The sequence below is a fragment of the Stegodyphus dumicola genome, chromosome 11, assembly GCF_044657685.1.
Source record: "Stegodyphus dumicola isolate Sdum_Otavi_A_Nest chromosome 11, ASM4465768v1".
Lineage (NCBI taxonomy): Eukaryota > Metazoa > Arthropoda > Arachnida > Araneae > Eresidae > Stegodyphus > Stegodyphus dumicola.
In genome coordinates, this window is record NC_140778.1 from 70,318,719 (window position 1) to 70,345,831 (window position 27,113).

Consider the following 27,113-nt stretch of genomic DNA (forward strand, 5'->3'; position numbering starts at 1 on the left):
TTGACAATGTTAAAAATCGCTTGTTAGCTGAAGATTCAAAACCCCTAGTCAATGAAAGTAAGGAATACGCATTTGTTAATAAAAATATCGGAAGCAAAAGGTACTTTAAAGTAAAATGTTTTAAATGCGATTTGTTTGGCCACAAAAGCTCTGATTGTCAGAAGTCACCTCTCAAAAAGGATAGATATAATGAAAACAAGTTTAACAAAAAGTCTAATGTTGGATTAAAACATAAAAAGGGGGAAGAAGTTTATGTAGTGGAAATTAGTGTAGCTAATTCTAATCCACATCCCAATATTTGGTACATGGATTCTTGTGCTTCTTACCACATGACTCCACATAAAGAATTATTAGATGATTATCAGGATGCTAGTATTCATCAAATAAAAACAGGAAGTTCAGTAATAGAAGTAGAGGTAAAATAACTTTCCTCTTATCTAAAAAAATAAGAAAGGGTAAAATAACTTTCCTCTTATCTAGAAATAAAAAAAGGGAGTCTGTAACTTTTAGTAATGTTTTACACATTCCAAAGTTAACAGCCAATTTGCTGTCCATTAAGTATTTAAATAAAGTATTTGGAATGGTTAGTACTTTTACAAGTGAAAGATGTTTTGTGTATGATGGTAAACATTTAGTTGCTACTGGAACAGGTATGGGAGATAATTTGTATTCTCTTGATTTATGTAATGAGTGGGCTTTAATTACTGATAAAAATATTTCAAATGAATTATTACACAAAAGAGCGGGCCATTTAAGTGAAGGAGGAATGACCAGATTAAAAGATATGGTCGAAGGTTTTACATTTAACGGAAAATTGTTAAATTGTGTGTCATGCATTAAAGGCAAAATGCATAGACAACCATTTCCCAAGGGAAAAGCTAAGCATGCAAAAGAGTTATTAGGCATAGCACATAGTGACCTGTGTGGGCCTATGAATGTTACATCAATTGGTGGTTCTCGCTACTTTATTAGTTTTATTGATGATTTGTCGCGAATGACTTTTGTTTATTTTTTGAAAAATAAATCTGAAGTTTTTGAAAAATTCAAAATATTTCAAGCATTTGTGGAAAGGCAAACTGGCAAATCAATCAAAATCTTACACTCAGATAATGGTACTGAGTATGTAAACAATGAGATGGATAACTATTTAGCATCAAATGGAATTCAGCATCAAAAATCTATTCCATTTACACCAGAGCAAATGGGTGTAGCTGAACGTAGTAACAGAACTCTTGTAGAGCGAGCACGATCAATGTTGGTGGATGCTCACCTTGATCAAAATTATTGGGCTGAAGCAGTGCACACTGCAAATCACTGTAAAAATATATCTCCAACTATTGCAGTTGCAGGTATGACCCCTTATGAAAAATGGTATGGGGATAAGCCAAATTTAGAATACTTGAGAGTATTTGGATGTCGTGCATTTGCTCACATTCCAAAACAAAAATGCAAAAAGTGGGATATAAAAGCAAAGGAATTAATGCTTGTTGGGTACTGTCAGGACAGAAAAGGCTATCGATTAATAGATCCCAAAACTTATGAAATAATAAATGCACGAGATGTACAATTTTTGGAAAATGAAATGTACTACAAAAAGGCAAGTAATATGCCAAAATTCTATGATGAATCCTCATTCAGTGGGAGCGTGATTACGACATTTTCAGATACTGAGAATGCAATAGCTGATGATCAGAACGGTGAATTGGAAGGGATGGTTAATGATAATACTCAGTCTGATCATGAATTAGTTAATGCTAGTATTAAATCTAATCATGATGAACATAATACTGCTCAAAATGATAGCCATGATAACAGTAGTGTAGTTGATGAGCTACCTATGTTGACTAGAAACAGAAAACTTAGATTCCCAAATAGTTATCAGGACTTTGACACACATGGGATGCCAGAAATGCCAATGCCAAATTTAGATCGAATGTGCTTTGTTAAAGCTATGGCAGCAGCAACAAATGGTGTGTATTCTGAACCGAAAACCATTGATGAAGCATTAAGGGGCAATGATGCAAACCATTGGAAGGATTCTATATGGGAGACTATATTAGGCCATATTAAAAACAAAACATGGGAAATAACAGATAAACCTTATGATAAGAACATTGTAGATTGTAAATGGGTTTTCAAAATTAAATGTAATTCAGTAGGCAAGATTGAAAGATATAAAACACGTTTAGTTGCTAAGGGCTATTCTCAGATTGAGGGAATAGATTATACTGAAACATTTGCACCAGTTGTCCGATACGTAACATTAAGAGTTTTATTAGCTTATGCAGCTATATATGATTGGGAAATTGACCAAATGGATGCTGTAATGGCTTTTGTACAGGGAACTCTAAATGAAGACATTTATATGAAAATTCCAGACGGTTTCAGTGAATTTTACAAGCAAAACTTAAAGGGAAAGGTCCTAAAATTAAACAAAGCATTAGATGGTTTAAAGCAGAGTGGTAGACTATGGTACCAATTGTTAGAAAAGGGTTTAATAGAAATGGGACTGAGGCAAAGTTCTTTTGATAGTTATGTCTATATTAAAATAAATGAAAATAAAGATCTTGTTATTGTTACTATTTATGTTGATGACTTACTCATTTTTAGTAATAACATAGAACTTAAAAATTGGGTAAAACAACAACTTAAAGAAAAATTTGAAATGAAAGACTTAAGACCAGCAAATTATTGCTTAGGAATTAAAATTGAACGAGATAGAACTAAAGGGTCCATTAGCCTTAGTCAAACTTAGTATGTAGAGAGTATGCTTTGCAAATATAATATGCATGAATCTCATGGTGTAAAAACACCATTAGACCAAAATCAAGTGTTATCTAAACTGCAGATACCAACTAGTAAGGAACAAAAGCTACCTGTTCCTTATCAGGCTGCCATTGGGAGTCTTCTTTATGCAGCTCAAGCAACACGGCCAGATATAACTTATGCTGTGAATTTCCTTAGCCAGTTCTCCAATAATCCGGCAAGGGTTCACTGGAATGCTGTCAAGCGCATCATGCGGTATCTTCGAGCCACTACAGATGCTACATTGTCTTTTTCAAAGGACCATAGTGCTGATGTCCTTGGTTACAGCGACTCAAACTATGGAGGTGATGCTGGGGATCGACGATCAACCACTGGATATGTTTTCCTCATCGGAGGTGGTGCAGTGTCATGGTGTAGTAAGCGTCAACAAACCATTGCAACTAGTACAACAGCAGCCGAATATATGGCTCTTTCTGCAGCTACTAAAGAAGCCATATGGCTCAACAAAATTGTTAAAAAAATTGGGATTATTACTGCAAAGCCAGTATTATTATACTGCGATAATAACAGTGCTATTAATCTCAGCAAAAATAGTGTGTATCATGGTACATCAAAGCATATTGATATACAACATCATTTCGTGCGAGAAGCTGTGAAACTTCAGCACATTGACATACAATATAAGACTACTAATGATATGATTGCAGACTTTTTGACAAAAATTGTAAACAGTGCAAAACATGAAATGTCTGCAAAAATGATGGGTTTAAAATGAAGACCAATGTAATTTAATGTTTTATTATATGTATGTGTGCTGATGTAATTTCTCATTGTATTTAATTAGGATGATATTTAAAGCTAAAGTGGGAGTGTAAAAAAGGTTAGCTTTAAATATGTTTTTGGCCCATAGATGGCGCCACTGTTTTTATATTCTTCTATAACTGTGCACTCCAATAAAACTTCACTTGTGTTCCAAACTCCCAACAGGTATGTTGTGTATTATTTATTCTCATGCATGCAAGTAACCACTCTCTGCTATATTGAGTTTCTAATAATATTTCATAGCAGCCATCCTTTGAATGCTTTTGTGAGGTAAACATTCAACTTGATTTGAAAAATATGTTACTTTTTTAAAAAAATGTCTTTCCTCTCCTATCTTGATATATCTTCTACAACAGGGATTTTCAACCAAGGGGGCTTCAGGGGGAAGAACATGGTCAGCCTTTTATTTATATGTTAAGTATTTAGTTTTAGTTTATGAATATCAAAATCTACTTTTGTTTAAGTTTTGGCACTTATCAACATTTTCTTCACTTTTATTGTTTAATTTATAAAACAAGTTGAAACATAGTCTGAATTTAAATAAATGTATATGCATTTTTCAAGAGTTGGAGAGGGGGGGAAGGATTTTCTAGGAATGGTGAAAGAGATGCATGGGGCAGAATAGGTTGTTTTATTATTTTTAATACATCTATGTTATAGTATTTATTATAATTAAAGCCATGCCTTTCAGATACAGTCAAAAGTCGTTAATTCGGACACCCATAATTCGGAATGATCTATATTCCGGACCTCAAAGATAAAAACTTTCTGCGCATGCGCCGCGTTGACACATGCGCATTGGCGTTAACGCGTGCGCGTAAGATCTTTTACGACTGCGCATTTGCGTGTGCGCGTTTTATGTATAACGGACGGTATAAGCTAAAATTATCTAATTTTCTATTTCAGTTAATGTTGATGATTGCGTTGTTCCTTAATTTTCGAATTGGATCCGGCTTATTATTTTTTGCAGATTGTAAGAGCAATACTATAAAAGTAAACTTGAACTTTCGATTATGTCAAATAGAATTTCCGATTCTGGAGCTCCCAAAGGAACGTACAAAACGAAAGTATGTTTCGATGCCCATCAAACAAAAAGTGGAATTGCTGCAAAAAATGGATAAAGACATGAAGAATGTTATGGACAGAGAGGTTAGTGAAAACGAAAAAATTTCGACTGACAAGTTAGTCGGTACTCTCGGCACAGCAATTAACGGGACTTGAACAGCGGAACTTTGTAACTGAACAAAAAATTATGTCTGTTTATAGAATTAAAGAGAAAGTATTATCACATAAAACGAAGCAACTTAAACAACTTACATTGAAAGAAATGTTTAATAAAGTAAACAAATAAATATTAAGCTTTTTTTTTTTTGTAAATTTTGATACCCTTTACATCATAATTGTTCTTTATTCCATAAATTACGGTTTCATATTTTTAATTTTACAATTTCTGCATGCCATCTTACGCGATTTAAACTGATGATCTATAATACAGAAAAATTGATAATCCGGAATCGCCGAAGTCCCGACGAGTCCGGATTAACGACTTTTGACTGTACTTTTATAATTGATGAATCAAAGTAATATCCTTTTAATCTTCATTCAAAAACACATTACCATCATAAATATTCATCTAAAATGTGTACGTAGGAAGTATTTTTGTGTTTTTTGCGAAAGGGAAGGCCATGAAGTACTGTACTTCCTTTGTATTCTCAGATTAGTCATGCTACTGTAACATTTATGTTCTCAAAACCTGTGCACTATATTATCATTTTCCAGGTTACAACTTTAGTTTGACTAAAAAGAAAAAATAAATTCAAAAATGTTTTTTTGTGCAGAACTTATAAGTTCACAAAATGTTGAGTAGATACTCAAAATTAAGAAGAGTTGAAAACAGTAAAAATCATACTATGCAACCAACTCAAGAAACCACCTCTTGGTTTTAATGATCTTTTGCACATGTTGGTTCATAAAGACTGGGCAAGTTTCACAAAGATTTAAGAATATTTGCATAGGCAGTTATACTCCTGTATTAGCTAATTCTGTCATCAGACATCATGTCAGTAAGAACTGCATGTTACAATTCAGAAATATTTAAGAAACACAATTAGGTGTTTATCATGTTTCAAAATTAGCAAAGCTTTTCAATAAAAAAGAAATATTTTAAGTAAATTACCAAGGGTTTCTTATTTCAACAATAATGCTTCTTACACGAACAAAGAAATATCGGGATCGAGTTCAGAAATGTATGTATGCGTTTATGTATGCATGTATGTGTTGACTGTATGCATAAGTACAAATATATGTGTGCATACAAATACACATATAAGCGCATACATACCAACACTTGTTCATACATTTCTGAATCCGCTCCCTTGATAATAGAACAGTACCAAAATAACTGTTACTGCTTTTGCTCAGTATCCGAGGAAGCATATTCCTTGGATGTACAAATTGTAAACTTTTCTAGACTTTACTTTTTATAGCTAATAAATAAAGCTTTTCCTTCAGATTTTCAATTTTTCTTTTTCGGTTATAATTAAAAACAGATTTTAATAGCAGTAAACTGAAAATAAGAGAAGCGACGTACTGCTGATTACAATAACGTAAAAATATAGCAGTAATTTGAAAATACACAACTATGGATTTTTACTTGACTCTTTAGCTATACAATCTCCTCATGGTAATGGTAAAAAGCATGGAAAAAAATGAGGGGAATGAGACTGTAAGCTGTCAAACTATTGGGGTTATAGAAAAGTATAGTTAGTTTTTTGCTATTGCATGGGCCTTCAGCCCACTTCAGGATCAATATAGGGATCAAACCTCACTACTGCATCACATAACAACTAATTCGTTGGAAATTTGGATCATTAGATATGTTTTGTATTTCCTGATGCAAATCACAGTACAGATATTTATATGGCATTCAGTACGATTTCAGGTACATTATGAATGCAGGTGCTACCAGGATAAAAACATTTATCTTTTCTGCTACACTGATGACCACTACACAGTTCAAGAGTAATATCAACATGGTAGTTACAGATATGGTACTGTTTGATTTTCGTTTTTACTTATCAGAGATTAGCAAATAAGGCATAGTTTGAAATTATTATACACACATTGCGATTTCAAAAAATTTAATTAGTAATTATTAAAAAGACACACAAATTCTGTTTCAAATGACAATTATGTTTCAAAAGCAAAACAACGTGAGTTGCTTATTATATGAGTAAATTACAACGTGAGTAAATTGTGAATTCCAATTCTCAGTTTGGTCATGCTTGATCTGTACATAAAGTACAGTCAAAAGTCGTTAATCCGGACTCGTCGGGACTTCGGCGATTCCGGATTATCGATTTTTCCGGATTATAGATCATCAGTTTAAATCTGGTAAGATGGCATGCAAAAATTACAAAATTAAAAATATGAAACCGTAATTTATGAAATAAAGAACAATTATGATCTAAAGGGTATCAAAATTTATAAAAAGCAAAAGCTTAATATTTATTTGTTTACTTTATTAAAACATTTCCTTCAATGTAAGTTGCTTCGTTTCATGTGATAATACTTTCTCTTTAATTCTATTAAACAAACATAATTTCTTGTTTAGTTACAAAGTTCCGCTGTTCAAGTCCTATAATTTCTGTGTTGAGAATACCGACTAATTTGTCAATCGAAATGTTTTCGTTTTCAATAACCTCTGGGTCACTTTCTTCACTATCGGAAGCGAATTATAATGACGAGGAACTTGATTTAAATCATATCAAAGATGGAGTACATCGAGACGAAATACTAAACTTAGTACCGAATTATAATCCAAATAAAATAAAAACATCTGCTCTGAAGATAAGGATAGTGTTGACAGATCAACTTCCATTCCGCGCATGAAATTCATAAACAGATTTCGGATTTCAAAACATACTTTCACTTTGTAGATACAAATTACATATTAGTAAATATATATTGGAAATTCTATTTGATATAATCTTTCTAATCTATCATAATCTAATAATGACGTTTCTGCCCCCACCTCTGCCGCAGAGCAGCGTGAAATTGATAAACAGATTTCGGATTTCAAAACATACTTTCGCTTTGTAGTAAATATATATCGGAAATTCTATTTGACATAATCGAAAGTTCAAGCTTACTTTTATAAAATTGCTCTAACAGTCTGCAAAAAATAATAAGCCGGATCCAATTTGAAGATTAAGGAACAATGCAATCTGCAACATTAACTGAATTAGATAACTTTAGCTTAGCGTTTAACTCCGTAAAAATTAAATGCACATGCGCACAAACATATTCGCAGCTGTAAGGGTCTTACGCGCTCTCGTAAACGCCTGTGCGCATGCGTGAACGCGAAGCATGCGCAGAAAGTTTGTAGCTTTGAGGTCCGGATTATGGGTGTCCGAATTAACGACTTTTGACTGTATATGGCATATAATTATAAAAAAATAACTTCTAATAAACAGTATATTCTTAATTTGTTTTAAGAATATGTTCTGAGAATTATTCAGATTTTTGAAGTTTTCAAAAAACAACACTTTTTTTTTTTTTTTTTTTACTTTCATACAATATATAAATTGCTATTTCAGTGTCTATGAAGTATCAGATTTTCAATACTCAGCTACATAAATTTCTATCCATAAAAATTGTTTTCTTACTTTTTCATCATTAACTAATAACATATTTTATTTTATATATAAAAAATGCACTCAGATATATATGTTCTGCTTTACCACTCAGAAATAATACTTAAGTGAATTTTATGGCATGGGCTATACTTTCACATCATTTTGAGTTTATTAACTTTCTTTAGAATATAGTCACTTTTATCTGGTTGCATGTGTAGTCTCTCTTTTATTTTTTGTTTATTATCTCTGTCTTTAAAATATATTGAACTCACATTCTCTACATTGATTATATATTCTTTATGAAAATTAGTATTTAGACAAAATAATGCATAATACAATTAACATTATACAGTCAAAAGTCGTTAATTTGGACACCCATAATTCGGAATGATCTATAATCCGGACCTCAAAACTAAAAACTTTCTGTGCATGCGCCGCGTTGACACATGCGCATAGGCCTTTACGCGTGCACGTAAGACCTTTTACGACTGCGCATATGAGTGTGCACAAGTGCAGAATACGTTTTTGCGTGCGCTCTTTATGTATAATGGATGTATAAGCTAAAATTATCTAATTATCTATTTCAGTTAATGTTGATGATTGCGTTGTTCCTTAATTTTCGAATTAAATCCAGCTTATTATTTTTTGCAGACTGTAAGAGCAATTTTATAAAAGTAAGCTTAAACTTTCGATTATATCAAATAGAATTTACGATATATATTTCTTAATATGAAAGGATCTAAAGCGAAAGTATGTTTTGAAATCCGAAATCTGTTTATCAATTTCACGCTGCTCGGCGGGCGCTTAATGAATTGGAAGTTGATCTGTCAGCACTATCCTTATCTTCAGCGCAGATGTTTTTATTTTATTTGGCTTATAATTCCTTATCAAATGTAGTATTTCATCTCGATGTGCTCCGTCTTTGATATGATTTAAAACAAGTTCCTTGTCATTATAATTCGCTTCCGATAGCGAAGAAAGAGACAGAGGTTATTGAAAACGAAAAAATTTCGATTGACAAATTAGTCAGTATTCTCGACACAGCAATTATAGGACTTGAACAGCGGAACTTTGTAACTGAACAAGAAATTATGTCTGTTTAATAGAATTAAAGAGAAAGTATTATCACATGAAACGAAGCAAAACTTAAACAACTTACATTGAAAGAAATGTTTAATAAAGTAAACAAATAAATATTAAGCTTTTTCTTTTTGCAAATTTTGATACCCTTTAGATCATAATTGTTCTTTATTTCATAAATTACGGTTTCATATTTTTAATTTTAGAATTTCTGCATGCCATCTTACAATATTTAAACTGATGATCTATAATCCGGAATCGCCGAAGTTCCGACGAGTCCGGATTAACGACTTTTGACTGTATAATATTACAGAACTAATTCTAGAATAGCTACTATGTGGAAGGCTATCAAATACTGCATTTTTAAAGTAAATAATAGAAGCATATTTCTATCGTAGTTATATGAGAACTGAATAATATGAGATTATAGTATAGTTATACGAGAATATCTGAAATAATATTTTCACAAGCCTACACATAATGATTCAATACTTGGGTTTTCAAAGCAGAAAAAGTTGTAAAATAATACACATCCAGAAATAAGTGTCAAAAGTAGCTAGTTATCTGATACATATGTAGATCATATGAGCAGGAATGTGATATATTAACATATATAAAATCAGATCGAAAAGTAATTGCCCTGCGTTTTCGCAATAGATGCACATTACTCGACTTTTAATGCTAATTTAGCAACATAACAGAACAAAATTAGCAGATACCAAGCAAATATAAACACATCTTACTCCCGTTTTTCCCCATGTATTTTCCTTTTCTCCCTAGCACCTATTCCCCACATGATATTTTTCTTCCGTTGGCATAATGAAATTTCGCCCATATCCTTAAAGGAGCCAAGTTGGCGCAACCAAGGCTGTTCTCCGAACCTTATCCCAAATTAAAGATCTTTCGACATTACATAACACAGCTGGAAAAAGGTAACCAAAACTAAAATTAAGAAATCGCAGCTTTTTTCTTTAATTGCACCTATTCTGGTATAAAAACCTCTGGTGAGCTAATTACATCATTATTATTCTGCTAGCTTCTTTCTACATTGCTAATATCTTCTTGCATCTCTTGTTTAAAATCCCAGCATCATTCTTTTTAAAAAACCAATGTGCATAAGAAATTATCGTAATTGTATGAATAAAAGGTATTATGAGGAATTATTCTAGTATGCCTGGCAATCTGAAAATAAAGATTATAATTGGCTGAACTTAGTTTACTATCAACTTCTTCCTCTCCCTACCACTCAGCTATCTCGACTGTGCTTCGAACGTATTACACATATAGTTATATTTTCTAACTAAACGGTATAACTTTATATTAATAAACAATTACTTACTAATTTATTAATAAATGTTTTGTAATCAATGGGATCCTGATTATACAGATCAATTGCATATTCGAATACTGGCACTTCAGGCAATCCCTCAATCATCATTGAAACCATTTAATATTTTCTTGTTCCCCCCAAGGCATGAATACTCACTTCACTGAAAATTCATAGTCTAGACAAATACTAAGGAACTTCCACAGAACTTAATTTAAAGACCACTGGTATAATCTAATGCTAGAACTTTTCATTGACGATACTCAAAATTAAAATTCTTTTAAAAGAGAAAAAAAGAAAATTTAGTTTTTGTATTTACACTTGTTCATGACAATTGGAAATACATAACACATTTTTCATGACAAGCACAAAGAATGCCATTTCTATATGTAATGGCACAATAATTCGTAACTACATGCGATTCAGAAACAGTTAAGTTTAACACTTACAGCTTACATATCAGATGTTACATTTTGCTACCTTTTAGAATATCAGTTTTTGAAGTTCTTATCCACACTTCATTATGGAGTAGATATAAATACTCAACACTTATGTAAAAAATACATTTTAAATATTTCATATTGTGAAAAAAAATGGTTTACAGTTTATTTTCATCAAATGAAAATTTATGTTTCCCCCTCAGGATCACCAGAGGGCTGTATGCTATCAGATTTGCCTCTAAATTCTAAGAATTTTGTATTTAAATTCTGTCGACTTATGAGAAAGATACAGACTTGACATCAGATATTGAGGTTTCCTAGCTATATATTCCTAGCTTACTGTAAAGGTTAAGTAAAAGTTGTTTCCAATATATATTCAAACACACTAGGCCTCTCCTCTGTGAACATAACACATACGTTTCTTCAACATTTATCACCTTGAATGACTTGTTACATACATAACTCCTAAGATTAGTCTCTTAAGATATCCACATTTAAAGCCTCTTTATGAAAATGAATGAATATTTACGTAACACACACACAATTTTTCTCTCCAGTATAAATAAGCATATGCCTGTTTAAATTGCCATTTTCAATAAACATTGTCTTACATACTTCACACATATAAGCATCCTCTCCTGTGTGAATAAGCACGTCCTTCCTTATATTAGTTTTCTGATTAAACGATTTCTTACGTACCTCACACATACACGGTTTTTCACCTGTGTGAATATGCATATGCTTGTTCAAATGATCTTTTTGATTTAATGATTTCTTACATATTTCACGTATATAAGGTTTCTCGTATATACAGTCAAAAGTCGTTAATCCGGACTCGTCTGGACTTCCGCAATTCCGGATTATAGATCATCAGTTTAAATCTGGTAAGATTGCATGCAGAAATTATAAAATTAAAAATATGAAACCATAATTTATGAAATAAAGAACAATTATGATCTAAAGGGTATCAAAATTTACAAAAACAATAGCTTAATATTTATTTGTTTACTTTATTAAACATATCTTTCAATGCAAGTTGTTTAAGTTGCTTCGTTTCATGTGATAATACTTTCACGTTAATTATATAAACAGACATAATTTCTGTTTCAGTTCCAAAGTTCCACTTTTCATGTTCTATAATTGCTGTGTCGAGAGGAATTTGATTTAAATCATATGAAAGACGGAATACATCGAGATGAAATACTACATTTAGTAAGGAATTATAAGCCAAATAAAATGAAAACATCTGATCTGAAGATAAGGATAGTGCTGACAGATCAACTTCAAATTCATTGCGTGCGGCGGCATTTCCCCCCTCCCCAGAGCAACGTGAAATTGATAAACACATTTCGGAATGGTTAGGACATTTTTTGCAGCACTTCCTTTTTTGTTTATTGGACTTCAAAACATACTTTCGCTTTGCAGATCCTTGACATATTAGTAAATATATATCGGAAATTCTATTTGACATAATCGAAAGTTCAAGCTTAGCTTTTTAAAATTGCTCTAACAGTCTGCAAAAAATAATAAGCCAGATCCAATTCGAAGATTAAGGAACAACGCAATCTGCAACATTAACTGAATTAGATAATTTTAACTTAGCTTTTACCGTCCGTTATAGATTAAATGCGCATGCGTAAACGTATTTTGTGAATGCGCACATGCATATTCGCGGCCGTAAAGCTTTTATGCGCATATACTTCACATATGTAAGGTTTCTCACGAGTGTGAATAAGCATATGCTTCTTTAAAGTACCTTTTCACTAAACGTCTTCTTAAATACTTCACACATATAAGGCTTCTCTCCTGTGTGAATACACGTATGTATGTTTAAAAAAGCTTTTTCATTAAATGACTTATTACATACTTCACACATATAAGGCTTCTCTCCTGTGTGAATAAGCATATGCCTGTTTAAAGTGCCCTTATGATTAAACGTTTTCTTACATACTTCACATATGTAATTTTACTCACCTGTCTGAATAAGCATATGCTTCTTTAAAGTACCCTTTTCACTAAATGTCTTCATACATACTTCACACATATAAGGTTTGTCTCCTGTGTGAATACCCATATGTATGTTTAAAGAAATTTTTTTGATTATATGACTTTTTACATACTCCACACATATAAGGTTTCTCACCAGTGTGAATAAGCATAGGCTTCTTTAAAGTATCCTTTTTACTTAGACTTTTTACATACACTCACCTGTGTGAATATGCATATGCTTGTTCAATTTACACTTTTCACTTAACGTGTTCTGACATAATTTACAGGAATAAGTTGTCTCTCCTGTGTGAATATGCATATGTATGTTTAAAAAAGTTTTTTCATTAAATGATTTCTTACAAACTCCACATTTATAAGGTTTCTCACCAGTGTGACTACGCATATGCTTCTTTAAGTACCTTTTTCACTAATCATCTTCTTACATATTTCACACATATAAAGTTTATTACTTCTGTGAATATGCATATGCATGTTTAAAAAGGCTTGTTCAAATGATCTTTTTGATTAAATGATTTCTGACATACTTCACACGTATAAGGTTTCTCACCAGTATGAATACACATATACTTCTTTAAAGAACCCTTTTCACTAAACGTCTTCTTACATACTTCACACATATATGGCTTCTCTCCTGTGTGAATATGCATATGCATGTTTAAATAAGCCTGTTGGTTAAATGACTTATTACATACTTCACACATATAAGGTTTCTCACCAGTGTCTATGCATGTGCTTCTTTAAATAAGCCTGTTGGTTAAATGACTTATTACATACTTCACACATGTAAGGTTTCTCACCAGTGTATCTATGCATGTGCTTCTTTAAATTACCCTTTTCACTAAATGACTTATTACATACATCACAGATATAAGGCTTCTCTCCTGTGTGAATAAGCATATGCCTGTTTAAAGTGCTCTTATGATTAAAGGTCTTCTTACATACTTCACATATGTAAGGTTTCTCACCTGTGTGAATAAGTATATGCCTGATTAAACTGCTCTTATGATTAAAGGTCTTCTTACATACTTCACATATGTAAGGTTTCTCACCTGTGTGAATAAGCATATGCTTCTTTAAAGTACCCTTTTCACTAAACGTCTTCTTACATACTTCACACATATAAGGCTTCTCTCCTGTGTGAATACGCATATGTATGTTTAAAAAAGCTTTTTCATTAAATGACTTATTACATACTTCACACATATAAGGCTTCTCACCTGTGTGAATACGCATATGCACGTTTAAATAAGCCTTTTGATTAAATGACTTATTACATACTTCACATATATAAGGCTTCTCACCTGTGTGAATACGCATATGCATGTTTAAATAAGCCTTTTCATTAAATGACTTCTTACATACCTCACATATGTAAGGTTTCTCACCTGTATGAATAAGCATATGCCTTTTTAAAGTGCCCTTCTGACTAAACGTCTTCTTACATACTTCACATATGTAAGGTTTCTCACCTGTGTGAATACGCATATGCCTGTTAAAAGTGTCCTTATGATTAAAGGTCTTCTTACATACTTCACATATGTAAGGTTTCTCACCTGTGTGAATAAGCATATGCTTCTTTAAAGTACCCTTTTCACTAAACGTCTTCTTACATACTTCACACATATAAGGTTTCTCACCTGTGTGAATACGCATATGCAGGTTTAAAGTGCCCTTACGATTAAACGTCTTCTTACATTCTTCACACATATAAGGCTTCTCTCCTGTGTGAATATGCATATGTATGTTTAAAAAAGCTTTTTCATTAAATGACTTATTACATACTTCACATATGTAAGGTTTCTCACCTGTGTGAATACGCATATGCATGTTAAAAGTGCCCTTATGATTAAACGTCTTCTTACATACTTCACACATATAAGGCTTCTCTCCTGTGTGAATACGCATATGCATGTTTAAATAAGCTTTTTGATTATATGACTTATTACATACTTCACACATATAAGGCTTCTCTCCTGTGTGAATACGCATATGTATGTTTAAATAAGCTTTTTTATTAAAGGACTTATTACATACTTCACACATATAAGGTTTTTCACCTGTGTGAATAAGTACATGATTGTTTAAACTACACTTTTGACTAAACATCATCTTACATTCTTGACACATATAAGGTTTCTCTCCTGTGTGAATGCGCATATGTATGTTTAAAGGAGCTTTTCGAGTAAATGACTTCTGACATACTTCACATATATAAAGCTTCTCACTAGTGTGAATAAGTATATGCTTCTTTAAAGTATTCTTTTCGTTAAACATCTTCTCACATACTTGACACATATAAGGTTTCTCTAAAGCGTGACTTTACATATGCATGTTTAAATGAGGTTTGCGATTAAATGACTTCTTACATACTTCACAAGTATAAGGTTTCTCACCAGTGTGAATAAGCATATGCTTCTTTAAACTACTATTTTCAATAAGTGTTTTTTAACATTCTTCACACATGCAAGGTTTTTCTCCTGTTTGAATATACATATGCATGTTTGAATGAGTTTTCAATTAAACGATTTCTTAGATATATTGCACATTAATTTAGTTTCCTAGGTGAATAAACATATGCATATTTAAATGAACTTTTCCTTTAAATGATTTTTGATTGATTTAAATGAAAAGATACTTCACACCTTGATGCTTCTCTCCTGTGTGAATAAGCATGTGCTTATTTAAGCTATCGTTTTATTTGAATGACTGATTAAATTCCTCATACACATGAAATCTGTCCTTTCTATTGGTATCCATATGCTATTACATATTGCTTCTTGCAAAAGATGGGTTGCATACATCTAGATAGGAAGGTTCTTCTTAATACTAAGAACTATATGCTTGTTACATAAATCAGGATGATGTTTGTGCTTTGAATACATGCAAAATAGAGTAATTAATTGAATTTCACCCCAAACTATTTCTGGATATTGCACAATTATTTTCAGTTGCTTCCGTAAATACACGCGTAATTATCTTGATTAAATATTATTACATATTGTTCATGAGACTTATCTAACGTATTGTATAAGCTTGTATTGATTTCCAGGAAAACTTCAGTAAAAATGAATTTGTTACATTACACAGAAATACGATTTCTATTCAAGAATATTTACGTAATTGGGTGTTAATTTAAGCAATTCATCATATATGCCTTATTATTATGACATGAGGTTTTGATTCTTCTACATTTCTTAGTTAGTGCTTAACAGTTATAAATGCTGAATAACGAGCACATTTCACGGCACTGCGAAATCCAGATTCCACATTGCTAAGTGTATGACTAGGGAGAAACAAAACTTCATTTTAATTTGCAACACATACAGCTCATTTATTACTTTATATGCCAGTGTGTCACACAGATAAAATAAAAATTCCTTGTTCGCTTCGTTAACGTAAATATTCGTTCTATTATCAATTGACGAGTTTTCTTCGACTTGTACCAAAGAAGGTTAATGTTCACGTGACACAAGGCCAACTTATATTCAAGGCCTGCCAGTGTGAAAATATTCTTTTGTGTTTTCGGTTGCCTGCGTGATATTCCTACTGACCGCAAGATGGCGCTAGAATTCTGCTACACTTTGCGATGTTTACAAGGTCGCCGCATTTTCAGATGGCCCAGACTTTCCTTTTACTAGCGATAGGCAGCGGAAGTGTCTACCCGTACGACGTCGGACGGCTAGCTCAAAGATGGTAAAAATGCTAAACGTACGACTGGTTGCGCAGACACCATCTGCGCATGAACATGCCTCCAATGTGCCATGCGCATCGAGCGCCATTTTGTTCTCGAAACGTGGTCGGATGGTGTGGTGGTGAGTGTACGAGTGATATCTATTGTTCCCAATTTTAAGTTGAAATTCAAATAAATTAAAATTCTAATGCTTTCTCCACTTAAATAAATAGTCTTTTTTTTAATTTAATTGTCTTTTTAATTAATTTTAATCATTATTATTATTATTATTATTATTATTATTATTATTTTTTTTTTTTTTTTTTTTTTTTTGCACAGACCGCAATTATAGGCATAATTCCTTTTCTGGTGAATGTATAGGTAAGAATTATTTTTGATTTTGTAAATATTTAATTAACTTTGAATACAAAATTATTTATGAATTGTGTGCAGTTAAAAGGAAGAAAAAAAATTCGTGTCGTTTATGTACTTATTCACCCATTTTTCTTATTAAATACTGCGAAATGTAATATATTCTTGTATTTCTGTGTTCTTTTGAACAAATATACTTATTTTTTCATGTTCTCTTTGATATCGTATTAATAGAAATGTTAAACATCTGGGTGAGCAAATTTTTTTGGTTATCTGCGCTCAACTTTCCAGACGTTATTGGAAATCAGCTTTAATAATGCATCTAGTTGAACATGATTAGCCAGAAACATTAACATATTAACTTCAGCCGAGCTAGAGCGTGTAATATTAATACCAAAAGCCTAACATTCTATGTGCATTTATTGTAAGCAATTCTAGTATTATTCTGTTATTTCTAACGAAGTTAAAAATTGCAGCAAGAAACGCTGACTTTTGCTGTGATGTGGTTGTTTTGTTATTAAGCCCAGTTAATGTTTTCTTGCCTGTATGCAGCGTGGTGTGGGTGTGATGCGGCTATTCTCATTCTTGATTGTAGGGTAAAATTAAAATTTATAATCCATTATTTGCTTAAATGAATAGGATTTCGATTGTAATTATTTATGTTAATTCATTTTTTTAAAGCAAACTGGTGAATGCGATCTGGCGATCTTTTTCCCTTAATTTCTGCATGTATAGGTTAGTAAAAACTATATTTGTAATTATTTAATTTCAGTACAAAATGTGTATTAAATGTATGTAATTTGTGTGTATTATTAAATTTCAGAATGTAGTTGCAGATTAAATAATTACATGGTTCTGCTCGATTCAGGGTAAGAAATGAATATGGTGTACTTCAAAGGTATTCTTTCAATGCTGTGCACATAACTCTATTTTCTTATTCAAACGTAATTGGATGGTGTGGCAGTGATATTAATGTGCCTTTATTTATTTATTTTATTTTTTTTTTGTTGTTGCTTACGTACTTATTTACACAAATTTCTTATTACATTCTGTGAACAAATTTATAATTTTGTTGTTATTGGATGAGCATTGGTGCTAAATGTCTAGCTGAACAAATTAGTATTTTTCTTAATATCAGCAAATATTTCAGTTATGTGTTCATTTGACAGCATTTACTGCAAACCAGTTTTAATGTTGCTTCTACTTAACCAGAAACATTAACATCAAAGTTGAGCCAAAGTATGTTTTGCCAGGAAGCGGTAAAATCCTAGTATGCGGTGCAGCCTTGGCGCGACTTTGAAAATTATCGCCAACACCAAAAATGATCCAAAGAACGTCTATATATATATATATATATATACTATACACTATATACTATGTGTGTATATACATAGCATATATATTATATACATAGTATATACTATGTTTAACTATATATTTTCTTTGAATGACCCGTTAACTACTCATCGCAATGTCCGGTTTTTACTGCTCATCACAAAGTCGCCAAAAGTAGCCAAATCCCGTGTGCACCGGATACTAGGATTAAACCCCAGGAAGCTAATGTGTGCTATTTTTTATGAGATTCTGGCCATGTCTAGCCATATGCTTTTGCAGTGCCTTTCTTATTTTGTCTGCCATGGTCCATATGATTTATTTTTCGGATTACAGTATTTTTAAATTGTTAAACTTGTACTCATCTTCTAACATGTCTTTTCACAACAGCAGTATGGTAAAACTAGATATTGCGGTCCAGATTGGTGAGTTTTAAAAAAATTGCCAAGTCGCCAAATCGATTGTTTTCGTGTGTTTTAGAAAATCGCTAACTCATCATATCGCCGGTTACAAATTTGAATTAATTCTGTAAACATGCAAAAATATCTAAAACAGGACTTCAAGAAAAACAACGAAGAAAGTGAAGAATCACCCACTGCTTGGCGCAGTTTTAAGAATTACACATCCTCGGTATCCATGTACACATCGACCAACTTTTTACTTGAAGTAACATCTTACAATTGCACAACTGCAGAGTCGTAGGCGAGAAGTTGTGTATGCAGCTGAAATCATAGAATGAATGTCAGTTTGTGTTTGCTTCACTGTGTTTCAACAGTTCTTGTGTTAAGTTGGCATTAAGGTAAAAAATTACAAGAAAGGCTCAAATTAACCTTTGTATGTATTTATGGGATTTTTGTCTTTGTAAATAAGACAATGATTACCACATCAACAAATACATTTTAAACTATAGGAAAGCCCGTTCTAATAATGTATTGAAAAAAGTGAAAAATGAGGGAAATATTCTTAATAAATTTCAGCACTGTAAAGTGGGGGGGGGGGGAATATAGTAATCCATCATTGGCAGGTCTTGGATAAAGCAACATGCATCGTAATAAGAGATCACATCATCTTTATGACTAAAGGTAAGAATCAACCACAGTGAAAAAAAAAAAAATCCCTATTCTGTTTCGACATTCAGAGTTAAAATATGCATCAGATGATTGTATAGTTCCTTAATGCCATATATTTTGTTAATTTCACAAAACTGGATCAAATTATTTCATAACAGTAGCATATAAATTTCATAAAGTTGCCAGCTGGAATGTCCTCTGGAGCAGGATTTTTAATTTTCTTTTCTGTTTCAAGGGCAAACTTGCTAGCAAATTCCAATCTGTCCAATTATGTCATATATTAACCCATTAAATGCTGTGGTGCTCATTTGGTTATCATAAACAGTCAAAAGTCTTTAACTTGGACTCTCCGGCGATTCTGGATTATCGGTTTTTCCGTATTATAGCTCATCAGTTTAAATCTTTTAAGATGGCATGCAGATATTATAAAATTAAAAATATGAAATAAAGAGCAATTATGATCTAAAGGGTATCAAAATTTACAAAAAAAGCTTAATATTTATTTGTTTACTTTATTAAACATTTCTTTTAATGCACGCATGCATAAAGTGCGCATAATGTATGCACATTCTTTACACGCATACATTACGCATAGTCGAAATTAGAAAATTGCAACCAGAAAACTATTTCATGTGTATTCGTGATATTTATAATGATGAATTTGATTTAAATCATATCAAAGACGGAGTACATTGAGATGAAATACTACATTTAGTGAGGAATTATAATCCGAATAAAATAAAAACATCTGCCCTGAAGATGAGGATAGTGCTGACAGATCAACTTCCCGTTCGTTGCGCACCGCGACGTACCCCTCACCCGCAGAGCAGCGTGAAATTGATAAACAGATTTCGGAATGGTTAGAGAAACAAATCACCTCTCTGTCACTTTCTTCATGCCTTTAACCATTTTTTGCAGGAATTCCACTTTTTGTTTGATGGACATCAAAACATGCTTTCGCTTTGTAAATCCTTTGATATCTCCAGAATCGGAAACTCTTTTTGACATAATCGAAAGTTCAAGCTTACTTTTTATAAAATTGCTCTAACAGTCTGCAAAAAATAATAAGCCGAATCCAATTAGAAGAATAAGACACAACGCGATCTGCAACATTAATTGAAATAGATAATTTTAGCTTAGCTTATACCGTCCACTATACATTTAACGCATATGCGCATGCGTTTTAGCACATGCAGAAAGTTTGTAGCTTTGAGGTCCGGATTATAGATCATTCCGGATTAAAGACTTTTGACTGTACTTTAAGCCACCTAGTAACACAATCTAGCTATCTCGGAGGGAAAAAATGGCAACATTCAACTCATCCACTGAATGTCATTTGTAGAAAACCTAAAGTGATCGCTACCTATACGCTCTTATGCTGAGCTCATGTTCATTTCCACATTCCACTCTCCTCTTATCACAAAAGCGAAACATGTGTTTTGAAAACGGATTAGACATAGTGGATTGAGGCTAATTTTGGTCATTGTGATTTTACTATATTATTAGTGAGTGTTGATTAAAGCGGTTATTTACTTCTAGCAACAGTCCCTGCTAGACGGGACTTTCCTGATAAACAAAGTTTTGGTAGCACTGGTTTAAATGGGAGGATTCTTAGAAAAAAAAAGAATCCCAACTAGCTACAGAAACAATGTAGCGGCTATGTGATATTTCTTCAAACCTCGCCAAAAATGTCTCAGCTGAAACTCTGTCCCGGGTAGAAATGAACCAATCAGATGAAAGTTCTGCTTCTGAAGGATCACGTGGTCCCAATCTGAGTGATAATCGATTATTGTTTGACGTTGTCTTTGTAGTAAGTGAAAATGGTAACCTAGCTACATGGGTTTCCTGGAAATGTGCGGGTTCTGAGAATTGCCCCTTTCGTCATCCAGTTCGGCATAGCCGAAAGATAATGTAATTTAAAAAATTAGATAATGCTTTTTTTTGGTCAGTGTAATTTGTATAGATGAGGGACACAAATTCATAAAGCCGCATTTGGAGGTTACAGTTGATACTGAGTAGAATTTCAACAAGCATTTTATGATTGCATTGTACAAGAAAAGGCTTGAGAAAAGCTTTGAAAGTATTTAAAGATAATATGGGATTCCCAGAACCTCTGTAATTCTGCCTTTGAAGATGATGGCAATGATTTTATATACGTGGAGCTTCCTCCACAGCAGGTTGATGGAGTTTTCTGATGATGGACTAGAGGCAGAATGAGGCATTGCTAGGTGTGACAAGTGTTATTTAAGATTCTGTGCTTAGCAATGAATCATTACGAGCATTTCAATAGAGATTAAAAATTGTCTTCAGTTTTAAATTTAAAATAATTTAAAACGAACACACGAAATGCTAATAATGAAAAGACAAAAAAGTTTTGTAAAGTCATCTTAGTAAGAAAACTGAACGTTGATATGATGAACTGATGAACAAACTGATAATGATGATGAACTGATGAACAAACTGATAATGATGATGAACCGATGAACAAAAGACTAAAAAAAATTGAAAAATATATGCTATTACTTAACAGTACATCGGGAACTCTAAGCATATGCTGCTATGCTGCTTTTAAAATTTTTGTAATTTTGCTGGTGTATTGTATATGCCGATAGTACGAAGAAAATAATGCTTAATAATAAAGCTAAAAAGACAAAAAAAAGGGGGGGAATTGGGTTGATGGGAATGAGTGTCACAGCAGGCTGGTAGACTGCGAACTCAGCGACAGCGCAAGAAACCTTAGCAAACCCTTTTAAGTTTAACAAACCCTGTTTAAGTGTAAGTTAACAAACAAGTAAAACATTTTCAGATTTTTTATTAAGCATGAAGCCATTTTCTTTTTCTAGCATTGAATTTTTGAATATGAATAGTTACTGATTTTTTACTATGAACCTCATTATTTTTTAAAAAAGCTTCGGAATACTGTTTATCAATGGTTTTATATACATTTTTTCACATTAAAAAATACAGGGTGTTTATAAAGTCCCGGACTCATTTTGATGTTTAATAACTCATAAAATAATAAAGATAGATTAAAATTATAAACATAAATGGTTAGATAGACTCAAAAAGTTTCATGACCCTTGTCAATGAACTTCCACGTGTGACCCCTTCGTCGCACGAAGAATATCAAGTCGATATTCAATTTCACGCCAGGTACCGGCAAGCATGTCGGCATCCACAGAGGCTATTGCGGTTGTAATTCTGGCGTTTAAGTCATCCATGTTCGACACTCTCCTCCTGTAAACGTTGTCCTTTACAAATCCCCAAAGGAAAAAGTCCAGCTGCGTTATATCAGGTGATCTGGGTGACCAAGGAATTGGACCTCCTCGCCCAATCCATCTTCCTGTAAAATGGTCATTCAAAGAACTATGAACGATGCAAAAGACATGTGGTGGGAAGGCTGGCTTCTAGGGGATTGTAAGGAAAGTACGGAGAGTTGTTCCGAACATGGTTTAAGTTATACGACTGAATGAAACCGTCTTTCTCTGTAGGATGAAGAAAGGCTCAATGACTCGGTCATGCATTAGTCAACAGCCTCCTGAATTAATAGACTTGATATTCTACGAGAGAAGGGTAAAGGATAGTTCATACCTGAAAAGGAAAATATATAAGTTATTCCATCAATAAATGCCATAAGTTTGTTTATATCTTCATTATTTTATGAGTTATTAAACATCAAAATGGGTCTGGGACTTTATAAACACCCTGTATTTCCTATCGAATGTCTGATGCGGCTGCAGAGACATTTGGTTATCTTTCAAAATGCTGCACTTTACACTGAAACATTTTCGAACGGATAATTGCATTTAGTGTTCATTAAGCTGAAAAAAGTGCAAAGAATTCAAACAACCGGAACGAAATCCTACGGTCAATAGTAGCTTCACTGAAAAAAAGAAAGAAAAATTGCGTTAACTTAACAAAAGTTTATTTTTCTATTGAATTGGCATATGTTCCTTATCACGCGATCGTGAACTGCATCAGGTGCATTTGCCGTGTCACAATTTAGGCACGTTCTTCCATGTGCTGTCCATATGTGACTCTTTGGCTTGATGAGAGCGCCCTCTAGTCCCTTTGTCGCGAAATAACAGATTTTTCTATTGTGATAGCTCACTTTGTGCGAATTGTGTGAAAATTTTCGACAATTCTAACGGTTATTTGAAAATAAATGGTACTCTGTCCTTTCTAATGTATACTGCAATGAAAGAATGATTGTATAACATATCGTGTGTGATTTTTTCCCCATTAAATATATAATAGACATTGATAAGTATGGAGATTTGTGTGAATATTTCCATATATAGGAATAGAAGTTACCGAATAAAAGTCGTTAAGGTAGGAAGTTTTTGAATAGCCAAACATCTATTCGAAGTACGCAAACATATGCTAGTATCGAAAATAAATCCTAGATTTGTTTTGAGTTTGATTTCAGTTTAAAAGGTTTAACTTCATATTAATTCATTTAAGTACAATTAAAATAAAGGTTTTTATGTAATACACTTTTATTTAATATGGGTACGATAGTAAACACAGTAAAAAGAGAAAAATAATTTATCATTTAAGTTTAATGGAAATAATAGATTAATAAGTAATTCTATTCATAGAATTCATCTACAGTTTTATATTGCAAATAATAAAAGGACACTCATGATAAAATAAAAGGATACTCATGATAAAATAAAAGGATACTCATGATAAAATAAAAGGATACTCATGATAAAATAAAAGGATACTCATGATAAAATAAAAGGATACTCATGATAAATTAAAAGAGAAAAATCTGGTGTCGACAACACATAACTTCGTTTACGATCAATTAAATTATACACATTTCTTGCTGCACTTAATTTAAAGTTATTTCGTCCAATTTCATTAGAGATATATTTCTCATTTAATCCATTCAGTTCTTACTCGGCGGCAAGGCAAAAATATATAAAAACTCAAAACATCATCATTAAAAATTGTAAAATACAGAAAAACATAAAACACAAAATACAGTTAAAAACAGTTAAAAAAAATTTTTACAATTAAAATTAGAGTTTCTACTCAAAAACTAGCAACTTGAGCGGAGGGTAAGAAGACAGATTTGCACAAAACTGAAAGTTTACTTTTGGTTACTGAAAGTTTACTGAAAATTTACTTTTGCTCACACTCGGCAAAAAGACATTGAAGTTGGTGCAAAAACTGACGTAATTCACTATTCTACTAAGAGTTTCAAATGTAAACAAATGGCGACTATGTTAGGCTTAGAAGCATTTGTTGTTTAACTAACAACTTATTCGTTTTTTAAACACTAGAAGTTGCTTAACATTTAAATTGTTGATAATTTTACAGCTATTGCATAGAAACTAACTAAAGGCATAAAAACCTTAACCAGAACATAAGAACAGCATAATTTAATCCCTTTTAAAGTAAAAAATGCACAATTTACCAATATATAAGAATAAAAATTGAGCTCACCGGATTAACAGAGTGGGTATATATATATATATATTGTTACGGATTTCGTATTTAAACAGTTAATGTTAGTAGAATTATAAATAAAATTGTTTTATTCCCGTGTAGTGCAGCGCGCGTAACGAATATTTAAAGAAAGCTAAGCCGGAAAATTAAAAATACAAGTGCACGTGCATTTAGCATTTAATAAATAAATATCTGTTTTGGATTTCGAGAAATTGCTAGAACAATATCGCGCGTGATTTTAAAAGCTTGTGAAAAGGAGGAAAACATCTCAATTCAGTTTAGTTGTTGTTTTAAGAGTTTGTTTAGAAAACTGCTCTTGTCGACTATAGCGAATTCGCGGATTAGCTCTAGCTGTTTTGAATTTTCTGTTGAACGTTTCAGTTGTTAAAAGATAACTACTGTGAGATATTGTAATATTGTACGAATACGTGAGGAAATTTAAGCATTTTGTTTTATTTTATCGTGATAATAATAAATTTTATTCATTTTTCATCGAACATGTATTCAATTCATAACGAACCCTTACGCACGTAAGAATATATATACAGGGAAAACCTCCTATAACATTATAGAAAATGGCGTGTTGTACACGCCATTTTCTACAATGTATTTCTACAGTACACTGCACGAGGAATAAAACAATTTTATTTATAATTCTACTAACATTAACTATTTAAATACCAAATCAGTAATAATATATATATACCCACTCTGTTAATCGGGTGAGCTCAATTTTTTATTCTTATATATTGGTAAATTGTGCATTTTTTACTTATTCATCACTGTTACTATCCTCAGAATCGATTTGATTTACGGCTTCGGATGACATTTCCATCAAATCTGCTTCGTCAATTTCTTATATTCCGGATTATAGATCATTACGGATAATGAACGTCCGGATTGCGGACTTTGTACTGTACTGATTTCAACATTCTAAGGCGGATGATTTTTGAGTTAAGCGAGATACATACGTACGTAGGTACAGACAGCCAAGAGCCAGTACAAAAAGAAGGATTACGTTCCGAAAACTTATTAAAAACAAGTATTTTTTTTAAATTCTACATAAATAATTTTAATTTTTATTAAAAACATAAATGTATGTGCAACACAAAACAAAAAATATTATTTTATTTTAACGCAACTTTAATTAATTTCTTCGTCGTCATTGCTTAGTATAATCAAACGAGAACGTGTTTTCGATGGAATCAGATCGCGTTCATTTTCAGAATTTTTTTCTTCATTTAAAGTTCTTGCACCTTCTTCCCTCTTTAAAAAAACCTGTAATTTTATTTGCTTACTAGTTCATACCGAGTCATTGCAAATTTTTCGATATGGAGCTAGACAGTTTTGCAGCTCCCTTTTGAATTTTCGGCTTCTTTCAGCGGAAGGGTTTGCTTTCAAGAAAAATGACTCCAAGTTTTCAGCTGTCTTCTTTTAATTTTTTTACTGTTAAATTACTAACCGCTGAATATTCATCAGTGCTACTGTCCTCAGAATCGATTTGATTTACAGCTTCGGATGACATTTCCATCAAATCTGATTCGTCAATTTCTTCTTCCACGAATAAATCTTCAACGACCTCGATAGCCATATCCAGAAAATCTTCGCCAAGTTCTAATATGCACCAATTTAATTTTCTGACGATTCACGCTCGTTTTCTGTTTCAACTAAAGAGGGCCATATCTTCTTCCAACACGCATGTAACTTTGATGTCTTCAGTTCTTTCAGCGACAACGATATGATGTCGATACAGTGCGTGATTGAAAATTTCTTCCAAGCTTCGATTACATTAATTGATTTCGAATCGGTTATGTCTAAATTCCACTGAAGAAAGGTTGTCGGACAATGACTATCACGAACCTTGAAGGGTGAGGGGAGGCAGAATTTCTCTAAGCCGATTTTTTGAGGCCCTGCAGATCTGGCCTATACTTCGGCCACCGTTTTTAAAGTGGACTATGTTGGTGCATTGCTCAATAGGGAAAAACTTCGCAAAAAAGCAGCCAAAAAGGAAAGTGCACAGCTACATGTTATAGCAGTCCCATATACAGTACAAAGTCCACAATCCGGACTCGTCGGGACTTCGGCGATTCCGGATTAGGTTTTTTACGGATTACAGATCATCAATTT

The 27,113-nt window shown here is 32.5% G+C and overlaps 1 pseudogene; it reads right to left on the reverse strand.

Moving 5' to 3' along the window:
* Positions 1 to 6,711: 6,711 nt before the first annotated feature.
* LOC146994080 (uncharacterized) lies at positions 6,712 to 16,718 on the reverse strand (annotated as a pseudogene).
* Between the last annotated feature and the right edge of the window lie 10,395 nt (positions 16,719 to 27,113).